The following is a 13,018-nucleotide window of genomic DNA, read 5'->3' as shown; positions in this document are numbered from 1 at the left end:
AGGATTCCTTAAAATGTAGTCTCTTTACAAACCAATCCCCAAATAAAATCATATTAACTTCCATACTGAGCCAATTATCATCCTGCAGCAAGAAATAAATATTTTTTCGTCATCAAGCTGTTCATTGTGTGTCCTAACAGCAGCTGAGACTAAGAAAGATTCAAGAGCTGGTTCTTGCTGATGCTGGGTCAACATCCCTATCTAATGTCATTCTTTCATAATGAATCTGACAGAGTTCAACAGCAGCATTATAAACAAACTGCTAAAGAAATGCACACAAATACAGACAGAACAGGAAATCAGTAGCTAAAAATCTCACCAGTCAAAGCACAGTCATGCTCTCATTGCTTTAACTCCACCTAAACAGCAATCATTCAGCTGGTGGGAGGAATACTGTCATCCACCAGCTATTCAGCATGCTCAGAAAAGGGATACGCTACAGCCACTGATCACTCAGTCTTTCCCTGAGTTTAAAATTTGGGACAAAGTAAACAACTCTAAGCAAGTTAAAATTCTGTCCAGAGCATCTCCCAAAGCTCACACTCAAGTATGTATCTTCTAAAGGAGACTACATTACATACCTATGTTCACACGCTAAAGCATGTCTCAATCACGTGCCAGAACAGCAGAGCAGTGAAAGAAGGACCAGAACGTGTCTGGCTCCAAGTAGAAGAGATCTAAGGATTTCCTGTAGGCATCTGATTTATTTTGGGAGTGCTTATGAGCATTGCAAAGATTTTCAGTAGATCTACACCAATATCATAATGTCAACACTGCCAGCAAACCTCTCATCAACCAATCAGCAAATCTGGATTCTCCAATACTTTTTTGGGGTCTGTAAACCACGTTATAGGCAGACAACTTCATTCATCCTCAGAGGACCTCAGACCTCCCAAATCACGTTCTCAGATAGTGTAATCTCCTATTCCTACTACCTTTGAGTCCCTATTCTCTCTAATTCCTCGTCACACCTACCCCAGAAGACCTAAACTCTTCCTGGCCATACCATAGCTGATCTTTCAACAGCCTTGAGGCTTCAGCCACCCCTGGTTGCTTTTCTTCTCCAGATTTGGAGGGAGCTGGTCTACTCTGAGTCGAGGGATAAGAGGTATTTGTGCTTTTGATGTGACCTGGTAGAACAGGTTTGCAACTGCTTTGCTTGTAAAGCTGAGAAACCCAAGACTATCATAAAGGTGTAAGTCCACCCAGACGGTACTGTGGGATGGAAAATTCACACGTCCTGAAAAAAAAAATAAAGGTGGTATCACCCAGATCCCAGCACCACTCAGTACAATCAGAATTTTTTATAATCACCACGTACTTCTGAAAAAACATTGCAGGCTGCAGCTGTAGCTAACTGGATTTCCCACATCCCAGGCTAACAGCCTAGACATATCCTCATCTCAGTCCATGCCTGTACATAGTACTGCAATAAAATAAACTGGAACCAAACTTTTCATCTTCTCAAGTACATTTCATCTCTTCAAGTACTGCAATTCCTCACAAGGGTTTTAGCACAGGTAATATGCAGTGTTCTGTACATCCTACAGCATGTACTTCACAGTTAGTCATAAGTAGGTGCAGACCCAGTAGACTGACCTCAATAGTATGCATTGCTTTAATTATTTTTTCTTTCAAAATTTGTTCTAAAGACACGAGGGTAAACTGCAAAACAGATAAAACAGGTTAAGGGATAAAAAGGACTTACCAAGAGTAGATCAAGCCAGCCTAACTTGATATCTTTGATAAGATAACCAATTTTTCTAGACAAGAGAAACGTGGTAGATTGATTTATCTGTACTTCAGTAAAGTATTTGATATGGTGCCACACTGGAAATTATTAGCCAAGCTGGAGAACATAAGGATTAGTACATAAGAGTTGCAAGGTGGGTAAGGAACTGGTTAAAGCAGCAATGACAGGATTTATGCCAGAAGAGAAATTATTAATCTGGCGGGCAGTTACGTGTGGAAGTCCTCAAGGATGTTTTGAGACTGATCTTATTCTATCATTTCATTAATGACCTTGGCACAATAAGTCAGAGTATACTAAGAAAATCTGCTGACCGTGTGAAGTCAGGAGCTACTGCCAATAGCAGCTAGTTCAGAATATCTTTCAGGAGTAACAGGATGTTCTTGAGTTCTGAAGCAATAGAAGTGTGATGAAATGTAATAGTCAAAGTGCAAGGTTATGCATTTAGGGTTTAATAAGAATTGCTGTTATGAGCAGGGGCTCATAGTTTGGAAATGAGCAGAAGGACATCCTGGATATACGAGCCCATTAGAAGATGAGGACAAGCATGACCCAGCAGGGTGACACAACCATGAAGAGGACAGATCAGGTCTCAGGAAAGCCACTGCCAGTGGAGAAGTGAAAGCATGAATGTTTTCATATAAGGCTTCACCTGAACGGCTGTGTGCAGTACACAGAAGGAACCATGCAGAAAAGAGCTAAGGAAGTCATTATGGTCATGGAGATGTATCTCATGAGGAGGCTTAGCGATCACAGTTTTGTCACCTTAACAAAATGATGGTTAAGAGGTGACTTGATTGTTCTCCATACACACGCTAGGTGGGGGAGAAGTAAACACTGAGGAAAGCAGAGAGCTACTTTAGCTAAAGAACAAAGTTGGCACAAGGACAAACAGATATAAAATGGCCATGAATAAACTTCAACTGGAAATTAAAGGATGATTTTTAAGCACTGGAAAATGAAGCTCTGAAACATCCTCTTGGCAGCGATAGGAAAAACAACCTAACGACTTTGAAAAGGGAGCTTGAATTGCTTATAATGGGACTGTTAGGCTCAGTTGCCAACGAAGAAAGGGTCTGAAAAAGTGACCCAGGAATGACTGTAGTCCTATATCCCTACATTTTAATCATAGATAAAATAGAAGTGTAGTGAGAAACAGGTATTCTAAGCACAAAGTTACTTAGCCAGGCCAGAACAAAACAGCTGCACCAGCTTAAGCTGAAAGTCCAAATAGCCTAGTATCCTGTGGCCAACAGCAGCCAAGGGAAGACTGTAAGACCACAGCAAAAACACAGTGCTAGAACTCCCAGAACAGACTCAGACTCCAGCAATTTGCAGTCCAGAGATTTCATAAGCTAGCAGTGGTGCCTTTGGGAAGCTTTTTAGCTCTTAGTTGATTTTGCTTCCATATATTTGACTAGCTACTTTTGAACTTATGCAAACTCTTAGCATCCACAAGTATCCTGGGAAAGGAGTTCACGCTTATACTGTATAAAGAGTTATCTACCTGCATTTGTTTTAAGCTTGGAGTTAAAATCAGCATTGTAATTTGCACTTTAAGTCAGCTGTCAGCAAATATCCCAAGAATATTACCTATCTGATTGTCCTGGATTCAGCAGGGACAGAGTTAATTTTCTTCCTAGTAGCTGGTACAGTGCTGTGCTTTGGATTTGGGACCAGAACAATGTTGATAACGCACCGATGTTTTCGTTGTTGCTAGGTAGTGCTTACACTAGCCAAGGACTTTTCAGCTTCCCATGCTCTACCGACTGAGAAGGCTGGAGGGGCACAAGAAGCTGGGAGGGGGCACAGCCAGGACAGTTGACCCAAACTGGCCAGAGGGACATTCCATACCATGGGACGTCATGCTCAGTACATAAACTGGGGAAAGCTGGTCGGGGGGGCCGCTGCTCGGGGACTGGCTGGGCATCAATCAGCGGGTGGTGAGCAATTGCATTGTGCATCACTTGCTTTGTGTATTATTATTAAAATAATAATAGCAATAATAATAGATTTCAATTATTAACTGTTCTTATCTCAACCCGTGAGTTTTCTCACTTCTGCTCTTCCAATTCTCTCCCCCATCCCACGGGGAAAGTAGGCAAGCAGCTGTGTGGTACTCAGTTGCCGACTGAGGTTAAACCACAACACTGATGCTGAACAAATTCAAACATACAAAACACCCTATGGAAAAGATATAAAACAAGAAGTCATAGAAGATAACGCAGAATGGACTTTCACAGAGAACAGCAGCAAGCTGACGGATGCATCAATAGGCTTACAGCAAGCCAGGCAACTGGTGTTTGTGATAATATCAGCACCTCTTAACACCATATGGCAAACCAACAGCATCTTTTCTGGAATCAGAAGATATAATGAAATGAGTTAGCCTGGGACAGGAAGGCAGAGAGAAAGGAGATAATATATTGTGCATGAGAGCAAGGACGGGGGGCAGGGAAGATGGGAACAGGAGGAAGAGTTTACAAGCACAAGAAAGATGACTTGATGAGCCATATGCTAGACCAGAAAATCTGATAGCGTGCCCAGTGCAGAACTCTGCATTTGTCTCAAGAAGGAATGGGGAAAAAAAGAAATCATTAAAAAACCTGCCAAACCTGTCCAGATGCCTTCCTCTGATTTTCTGTTCTTTGTGGTAATACGTTAGTAAAATCTTAGCTGTTTTGTCAATCCTAGTGTATCTCAAAGGAGACTCATTTATATATTTCAAAAAAAGGATGTATAAATAAAGTTGCCCATCTTAAAAGGCATAATAATAAATGCTGCTCCATAATCAGAAAACACTAAAAACTCCCTGTAGTAGCAGTTGAGACAGCCACTCTGAAGAATGGAAATCTTTGAAGTGTTTCCAAGTCAGCAGCTTGGATATCAAGGCAGGAGTACAACTAGCAAACAGATAGACAAACACAACTTCCAGATCCTGTGCTTAGGAACCAGGAGCAAAGAAAAACTCCACTTCCCAAGCCACAGCACAATTGGATTAGCCAGTAAAACCGGGCTGCTAAAAAGCATAGACAAAGAAGTCTTATGTCTAGGTCACCCTCTCAGATCTGAGCTACCAGGACAGCGTGAGCTGGAAATCACTGCAGACAGAGGAGACTGAAAGCCAGGATCTCTTAGGTTTTCTTCTCTGCTCTCATCTCAGCTCACAAGTTGTAGCGCTGGGCAGTATGACTGACACCACTGTGCCTCTGTTTCTGTCTCTTGAATAGATAATTTATTTCTGTTCCACCCCAGTATTAAAAAAAAACCAAAACCTCCTGAAAATGAAAAACCTCACTACAGAAGAGATGCATGGTGGACTACATGAAAGGATTTGAAGACTCATAAGACACATTGATGTTGGTACCTCCCTGTTCAGGACTAGCTTGGAACTATGGACCGGGAACAGCAGAGAAGCCAAAGATGGAACAAATAAATGATCCAGAATGGCTCTGCAAATCAGCCCCCAAGTAATTTAACCAGCCTTCCTCTCCTGTGAGATTGTACCTTTTACATGCTTAAGCATGAAACATCCTCTTCAAATTATTGGATAAAAGCTAATGACTTGGTGCTTCATTAAATACCTCTTCAGACTCGATGCCCAATCTAATTCCTAAAGGTAATCACACCTGGATAATAAAGACATAAACCACTATTTTTTATAGAAATGCAAGAAAAGGTTCTGCCCCTGCCTGGCAACCCACATTGCTTCAGCCCATGCTCCCTCCTTTTGCCCTTCACCCTGCTATTTCTCAGTATACTCACTTGTTGCTGTCATGTTTATTTATATCACAAGCAGCATGGGGCAGGGACCATGCAACATACACTTGTACAGCATCTAGCACAATGGGAACTCTGACTGAGGGCTCAAGGTATTACAGCTTACAGGCTTAAAGCCCCTAAGCTTCCATAGCTCCTGTCTCTGGGAGGAATTAAGTGCCCTTGAGCATACATATTGTCTAGCTGCATTTTGCCTCCAACCCCTGGGACTCATACTTAACTACTGGAGTTTATACAGTCACAGAGCAACTCACTCAAAAGACAATTTCACATTTGACAACTGAGAGACATTTAGAAACAACACGTAGGCACCACGACAATAGGTGCTTTATAAATCCTACCAGAAGGTAGATCTCATCTGAGACAGATGCCTTGAATAGTCATTTCCCTTGTGGCCCAGAAATACAGATCTTAAATATGCAGGCACTTGCACAGTGATTTGTTTTGTTTTAAAGGCTTAAACCCAGCAGCTTCACAAGTCTTGGAAATATGGGTGGGCAAAAGCTGCTTATGCTGCTGGCATTTTCATAGTACTGCTGGTCTAGGACTTACACAAAAACACCCATCGTCATGTCCACTTTAATTCCAGCTTGTTAGCTAGGCATTAAAACTTATGCTAAAGGCAAAGCCTGCTCACAGTCTGCAATGTCCCACATGCTGCCAACAGGTGGAGTTTGGAGATCCAGCTGTTGTGCACAGATGTGCTTTCAGTGTAATGCTGAAGGAAAGGGAATAAAAATCACACGCTCCTTTTCTAATGGTTACTTCAGTTCCAGCAACCAGCTTTTTTTCCTCTGGAAAAGCACACACTGTCTTTAATACAAAAACATATCTTCTATGGAATCTATCCTCTGTGGTGCAATTCATTTTGCTGAATAGAACTGGCGAGCAAACAGAAAAGTGTACAAAAATTAAATGTATGCTGAACAGTATTTCCTCCCCACCTTTAAAGATTTCTATAGGTATTAATTGTTAAAGGAGGGTTGTGAGGGGGAAAAATAAAAGTGTGCACAAGTACCAAGTCAACACTAACAGCCAACAAGACTTAACAGCAAAAGGAGTGATGATTCCCTGCTTTTTAATCCTATAACATATCCAGGAATTAATTTTCTCCTATCTTGCATTTTGCTGAGCTGAAGTCAACGTGTTGTCCAAAAGATGTGCTGCCACTCATAGAGAAGTTACAGTTGTGATGCAGAAGCCTCAGTGTGAGGCCCTCTCTTGCTCTCATGGCTAATACAATAAGCATATCTCCGTTCCCAGGTTCAGCTCAAAGCCTTCACCGTAGCATCTTCCAAACATCTCTGCCTGCCCTGGAGCCTGTTAGGTTAAAGCAGTAAAAAGGTATAGCCTTCCAGCCTCTTTCATCTCTGCCTCCCAGAAAGAAGAGTCACTTCAGGGTTATCCTCCAGGCAGCCTTACAAGTATCCTGCTCTCTCTCACATACAAGTACAGAAGGAGACAGCTGTATCCTAGAAATTCAACCTATTCTTTACAGCTCTAAATTAAATTAGCTCCAAAGTAGTAACAAAGAAGAACAAGGTATGGGAAATAAACTTAAATCCTTGCCAAACAAATGCCCAGGCATTTCTTACAGCATGGTACAGAGCTGGCACTGCTTCCTCAGGCAGAAGCCATACCTCAGAAGATTTCCCATTCCTGCCAACTCCCTCTCTAGGGTCAGATGTCACCAATATGGCTGAGGCAGGCTGTGACAGCTTGTCATTTACATCAAGATGAAGGGGCTGGAAGGATCACAATCAGACAGGATTCTTAACAGATTCATCACCCAGGCAGTTTCAGGCTGACAGTGTGAGAATCCAGCTCTCCCATCCAAGGGACACATGTAGGGGGACTGAGAAAGGGGCTTGATGCTATCCTTGATTGATTAAGAGGAGCAGTGAGGATACTCATCGAGGCCACATCAGATACCAAGCACTAGCACAGCCCTACAAAACATCTCGTACACAATTAAAACATGTCAGTGAGTGGTGTTAAATCCCCCTCCTTTCCCCAGACAACTATCTTCCAATCCCAATTCAGTTACTAGTGAGAAAGAGTCCAGTGGTCTGTTGGCTCACTCTTTAGTCGTCAATTTATTCATAGCTTATCAGTTCACCAGTTCACTGAGCCCTCACCAGAGCAGCTTTTGCTCTGGAGATCCCAGGGATTGACATGCACGTTGTGCTTGTGGCAAGGTAGGTGGCCAGTGCATGGGGAAGATACCCAGCCCCATTCTGCTTGCTTCTGCATCATTCTGCCTCAAACTTTTCTGAATGCTGTGTACACCCAGAGCGAGGGCAGGGAGAGGGACACAATCCACGTACCCGGTGAAACCCTGCTTACTGCACAATGAAGCCAGAGAGCGCTGCTTGGTGACATACCCAGGAACCCTAGGCTCAAATCTCAGCAGGGCAACTGTGACTTCTGTCCTCATTAAGAAAAATTTAATTGCAGGTGCTTTGCCATTGGGGAGTCTCTGATGGTGAACTATAAAAGAGAAGGTAGAGCTTGGGGGTACCTGGGACTTTATGATGCCAGAAAATGAGCCTGCACTCATAGAATCATTAAATTTGGAAAGTTGGAAAAGACTTCTAAGATCATCAAGTCCAACCGTCAATCCAACATCGCCATGCCCCCTAAATGCCTCATCTACACGTCTTTTAAATACTTCCAGGGATGGTGACTCAACCACTGCCCTGGGCAGCCTCTTCCAATGTTTAACTTTCAGGTAGTTGTAGAGAGCAATGAGGTCTCCCCTCAGCCTCCTTTTCTCCAGGCTAAACAACCCCAGCTCCCTCAGCCGCTCCTCATAAGGCTTGTTCTCCAGACCCCTCACCAGCCTCGTTGCCCTTCTCTGGACACGTTCCAACATCTCAACGTCCTTCTTGTAGTGAGGGGCCCAAAACTGAACACAGTATTCGAGGTGCGGCCTCACCAGTGCCGAGTACAGGGGCACGATCACTTCCCTGCTCCTGCTGGCCACACTATTTCTGATACAGGCCAGGATGCCGTTGGCCTTCTTGGCCGCCTGGGCACACTGCCGGCTCATGTTCAGCCGGCTGTCGACCAACACCCCCAGGTCCTTTTCCGCCAGGCAGCTTTCCAGCCACTCTTCCCCAAGCCTGTAGCGCTGCATGGGGTTGTTGTGGCCGAAGTGCAGGACCCGGCCTGCACTCACACTATATTGCCTGCAAACAACTGCAAGATTTTTATTTTATGGATATTATCAATTGCTGGTGGTGAGATATCCAAGGGCAGCTTGTGTTGCCGAGAGTCCAGGTAGTGAGGTATCTAACATGTCACTGTTTGTGCCCAGAGCTGTTTGAGAGCATAAAAGGGAGGCTGGTTTCAAAGTAATCAAGGCTAAGAGCTGTAGTTTTCCCTGACTACTGGTTAGTACAAACCACCTCTAAGGCAGCAGTAATCTCAGGGTGCAACACCTTTAAAAAGCACTTTGTAGTGAAAGGCGCTCTTGAGCTGTAAAGCAGCAGTTGTTTGAAATAGCAACCTTTACTGCACGTAACTAGGCTGCTGTGATAGATGGAAATTTTAAGTTTTCATTTACAGCCATTCCTGCAGTTTCACTGCTTCAGATTTTGAGGTTTGTTTTTTGGGGGGTTTTGTTTGGTTGGTCTTTTCAACCAAAGAAATAAACATCTTTCAGGGAAACTAATCTTAAAAGTGTGTACAATTTAAGAGACTTGAAAAGAACATGAAACATGAAGCCGAAGGACTGAGAAAGCACCACCTTCCTTGATCTCTACCAAGAAACAAGGCTGACTTGTGCGGCAAGCTTTTCTTCAAGCAAAAGTCAGATGCTTCAGAATAAAAAAAGGAATGACTGATATTGAACACAAGATGAAAAACTGTTTTTTCTTTTTAATCTAATGGTACTGTTTCCATGTTACAAGGCTCTAGAAATAGATCCATCAGTTTGATTTTATATGGCACTCCACTTTCCCCTCCGGTCCTATTCAGATGAAGCACATCCATAAAGTCCAGCCAAAGGAAACTTAAAGCTTAAAACCTCCAGGGAAGAAAGCTGGCTTGCAGAGTTTCTTTGAATATGCCAGAGCAAGAAGTCATTTCATGCAAGCATAGCTACTGGAATCATTCTCCCTGTGCTGCATGACAAGATGCAACTTGGGTGGTTGTGAGCTGGCAATAACGTCATAACATAACCCTACAGCCCTATTCAGTTCTGCCTGTTGGCGAGTGTCCAGTTACAGCCTGCCTGTAGCACTAAGGCCATGGTTTGAATGTGCGAGTGACTGTTTACACATCAGCTGCAGCACTGACACAGTGTTACAGCCACACTTGCAGTAGGGAGCAAGTAGAAAAAGATATTGATGCCAATTAATGTTCTTCCATGCCACACTTTCCACTTATCAATCTCTATGTGCTTCCCAAGTAGGTAAGCATCATTTCCCTCGTTACGTGCACAAGTTAGGCAGTTTCTATATATTGCTTTTACCTAACTCCCAAAGGGTGGTGGTCAGAGTTAGAGCTGCCCGAAAAGCTTACACGCAAGGGGAATTTCAACAAAATATATAGAATATACAGAAGCTGTCACCAATTTTTTCCTGTTTTCCAGCTACCCCCACTTTTCATTTCTTCTGATGATTGTGTTCCCTCACATACATACTTAGCCCTTCAGCACTGAATTTACTGTGAATTGGGCACTTTACAGTTTGATGGTCTTAACTGATGCTGCCGAATACGAACATGCTTGGAAATACTGGGGTGTTCGTTTGTAAGCCGCGTGTGTACACAACGCTGAGCTTAACTGGTACTATTAAATCAGTCTCAAATTGAGACCAACACATAAACGTTCTTGAGAAACACAAAGTAACATTCTCTTACAGATTCACATTAGGCTTCTTGACCTGAATTTAAAGGGTATTTTTATGTCTAAACATGCAGCTAGCACTCAGCAGGATTTTTCAAAGCCCTTTTGTATACTAAGGTCAGAACTACCTTTTAACTGTATGAGTTAGGCCTTTAACCTGCCAAGAGGCTTTCTATTATGGTTACATTCCCTTTCATCTTCACACATCTAAGTATCTCTGAAAATTCAGACATTCATTCAGAAAACTCAGTCCTCGCTGACCCAAGTCAACACCAATAGCCAGTTTATAAGAATTTTTTCAAATCTGTCTTGTATGCAAAAGAAACGTCAATTTTACCTGCTGTGTGTTGTCGAAACAGAGGTCTGCAAAACACATGTAGAACAGTGCTAGAAACATATAGTACTAACTATTTTTGCCACAGGCAAGTACAGTAAGCATGCAGTCTTTGGGAAAATAGATGTTACAACTGCAGAGCAGGGAGGAAAGCTTATTAACTTGCCTGGGATTTTCAATAAAGGTTTAGCAGAAATAAAAAAACCATCCTGCTATTCACCTCCCCCTGCCATTCTGTGGTTTCTGTCTCGCCTGACAGGTGGGAGGGAGAAATGGGGATGCTGCTGTTTTGCGTAGTATACACACATACATACAAAAAGAGCCAAGGTATGGAAAGCAAACAGCTTTTGCACTGCCCTGCAGCAGCTTCCCGGACATAAGATCTCCAAGCTGTGATAGGAAAGGCAGAAGAGTCATCTGAGGACATGTGATCAGGTTCAAACTACATAGGATAGATATTGCAAATGAGGATGCATCTTCTGCAGAAGCTGTCTGTGCAAATAGGCTGAGCCACCACCACAAAAGGCCACAGCCTCAAACACAGCAGCAGATGCACCACCACTCCAACACCTGCTGTGAATTTGTCCTTGTCCTGTCCTCATCTCTGCAGCTCAGGCAGGAGAGAAGTAGAACATCTTACCGCAGGGAAGGCAATCTACAGGCTGCAGATCAGAGATGAGGCTCTGCCACCATGGTACCTCAAGGTATTTAGCATTTCAAAGAACAACAATGGGCTGTATAAGATAGCAATGGGAATGGCACAGGTAGGGGTCCTGAGAAAGAAAGATGTATGTTTAGTAATATGCCCAAGAGTCACAACAACAGTACTACCTGTTAGCTCACCCATGTTGCCTTCCATATAGCACTTTGCCCAGCTGGTGACTGAGATTCAACATTCAGAAGTCATTGACTTTGGGAGGATGAGTGGGAAGACTGTACTACCAGGGGCGGCCAAAGCACAGCTTCAGGTTTCATCCCCACGTCTACAAGCAAGGAGATTTGAGAGCAGGCAGTATGCACTAGTCTTCAGTGCAACATAGGTCACTACAGCATCATGGAGCTTGCAAGGCTGGTTGAAAGCCAGCATCTGGCTGCTGGGGCTGATCCAGCCAACCACAGACTAACAAATCTTTTCAGTTACACATGTATAATTCCTTATTTAGCAATAATCTGATCACGTCTTAGTGCTAGTGCCTGTTCTTCACAACATTTGGCTAGAGGATTTAGAAGGAAGAAAAAGTCAGTAACAAGCCCAAATGCAGCAAATACCGGATCAAATTCTCCTGATATTTACTGTTTGAAATCTGCAATGTCCCACTGGCATAACTGCAGGGGCTTTTTGAAGCAGTAATTTGCAGAAGCCTAAATAATAAAAGTTAGTATATGTTTTTCCTCTCTCCTTTCATTGGAAAGCTTCCATCTGATATAATCAAGCCAAACTCTGGGATTTGAAAACAGACCATATCAAAGCCAAGGCTGGTAGAACTTGAGTTGTAAATAAAAGAATGAAGTGATGGGGATAAATAATTAAGAAGCACTGTAAAAATTATGAGGATTATCAGGATAGTTCTTCCACATGTCCTTGTTTTTTCTACACAAAAATATCTGGAAGGTGGCAAAAGCTGGACTGGCCACAAATATGTAAATGCAATTTAAAACAACAAAAAACAAGAAGGAAATGAAGCTTTTAAGTAGACAGTGAGAGCTGTTGTGCCATTGCAATGTAAGTCCTATGGTCCACACAAAGCCCAAACTATATTCATGGGATGATTCTTTTTTTCTTCTGCAATAGTCTGGCTGTTGCTGCAGGCTGATGGTAAAAAGCTCAGTCTCGGAGCCATGACCTTTCCAAGGTTTACACTTCAGGGGGAGTTTCCATTCCCAACCCCTGAGCTGCAGCCATATTAGGAGCCAGCAGCCCTGTTCTTCCTCACCAGCCACTTCAAGTTTTCAGGTTCTCCCCTCCATGTTCCAAGCCCTGTCTCTGAACACATCCCAGGGCAGCTCAACTCTGAGTTTGTTTATTTACAGATTTTACTGGCATTGCTGCCATTCCAAGTGTTGCCCTGCAGATAAAGAAACCTAGAAGAGCCCTGCCAGAGTTAGCAAGCCAGAGACCTGTGCTGCATCTGTAGCACTGCTGTTACAAAGCCTTCTCTCCCTAACATAACTCATTTCACCTGCACTTGGTAATTACTCTAGTATTTAAGATTTCTCTTTTATTCTCTATAATTAGTGTTCAATAACTACCCAAAAGAGCCTGAAAGAGACTCTGAAGACTTTGGAGTTTGCTCTCCTGCCC

The 13,018-nt window shown here is 43.0% G+C and overlaps 1 protein-coding gene across 1 annotated transcript in view; it reads right to left on the bottom strand.

Annotated features, from left to right (window-relative positions):
• AGBL1 (ATP/GTP binding protein-like 1) overlaps window positions 1-13,018 on the bottom strand; it is a 369,489-nt gene that overhangs the window by 245,925 nt on the left and 110,546 nt on the right.

The sequence above is a fragment of the Pygoscelis adeliae genome, unplaced genomic scaffold (genome assembly GCF_000699105.1).
Source record: "Pygoscelis adeliae isolate BGI_AS28 unplaced genomic scaffold, ASM69910v1 Scaffold21, whole genome shotgun sequence".
Classification (NCBI taxonomy): domain Eukaryota; kingdom Metazoa; phylum Chordata; class Aves; order Sphenisciformes; family Spheniscidae; genus Pygoscelis; species Pygoscelis adeliae.
Note: the sequence above shows the minus strand (reverse complement) of the source record. Positions and strands in the feature narration are given on the sequence as shown.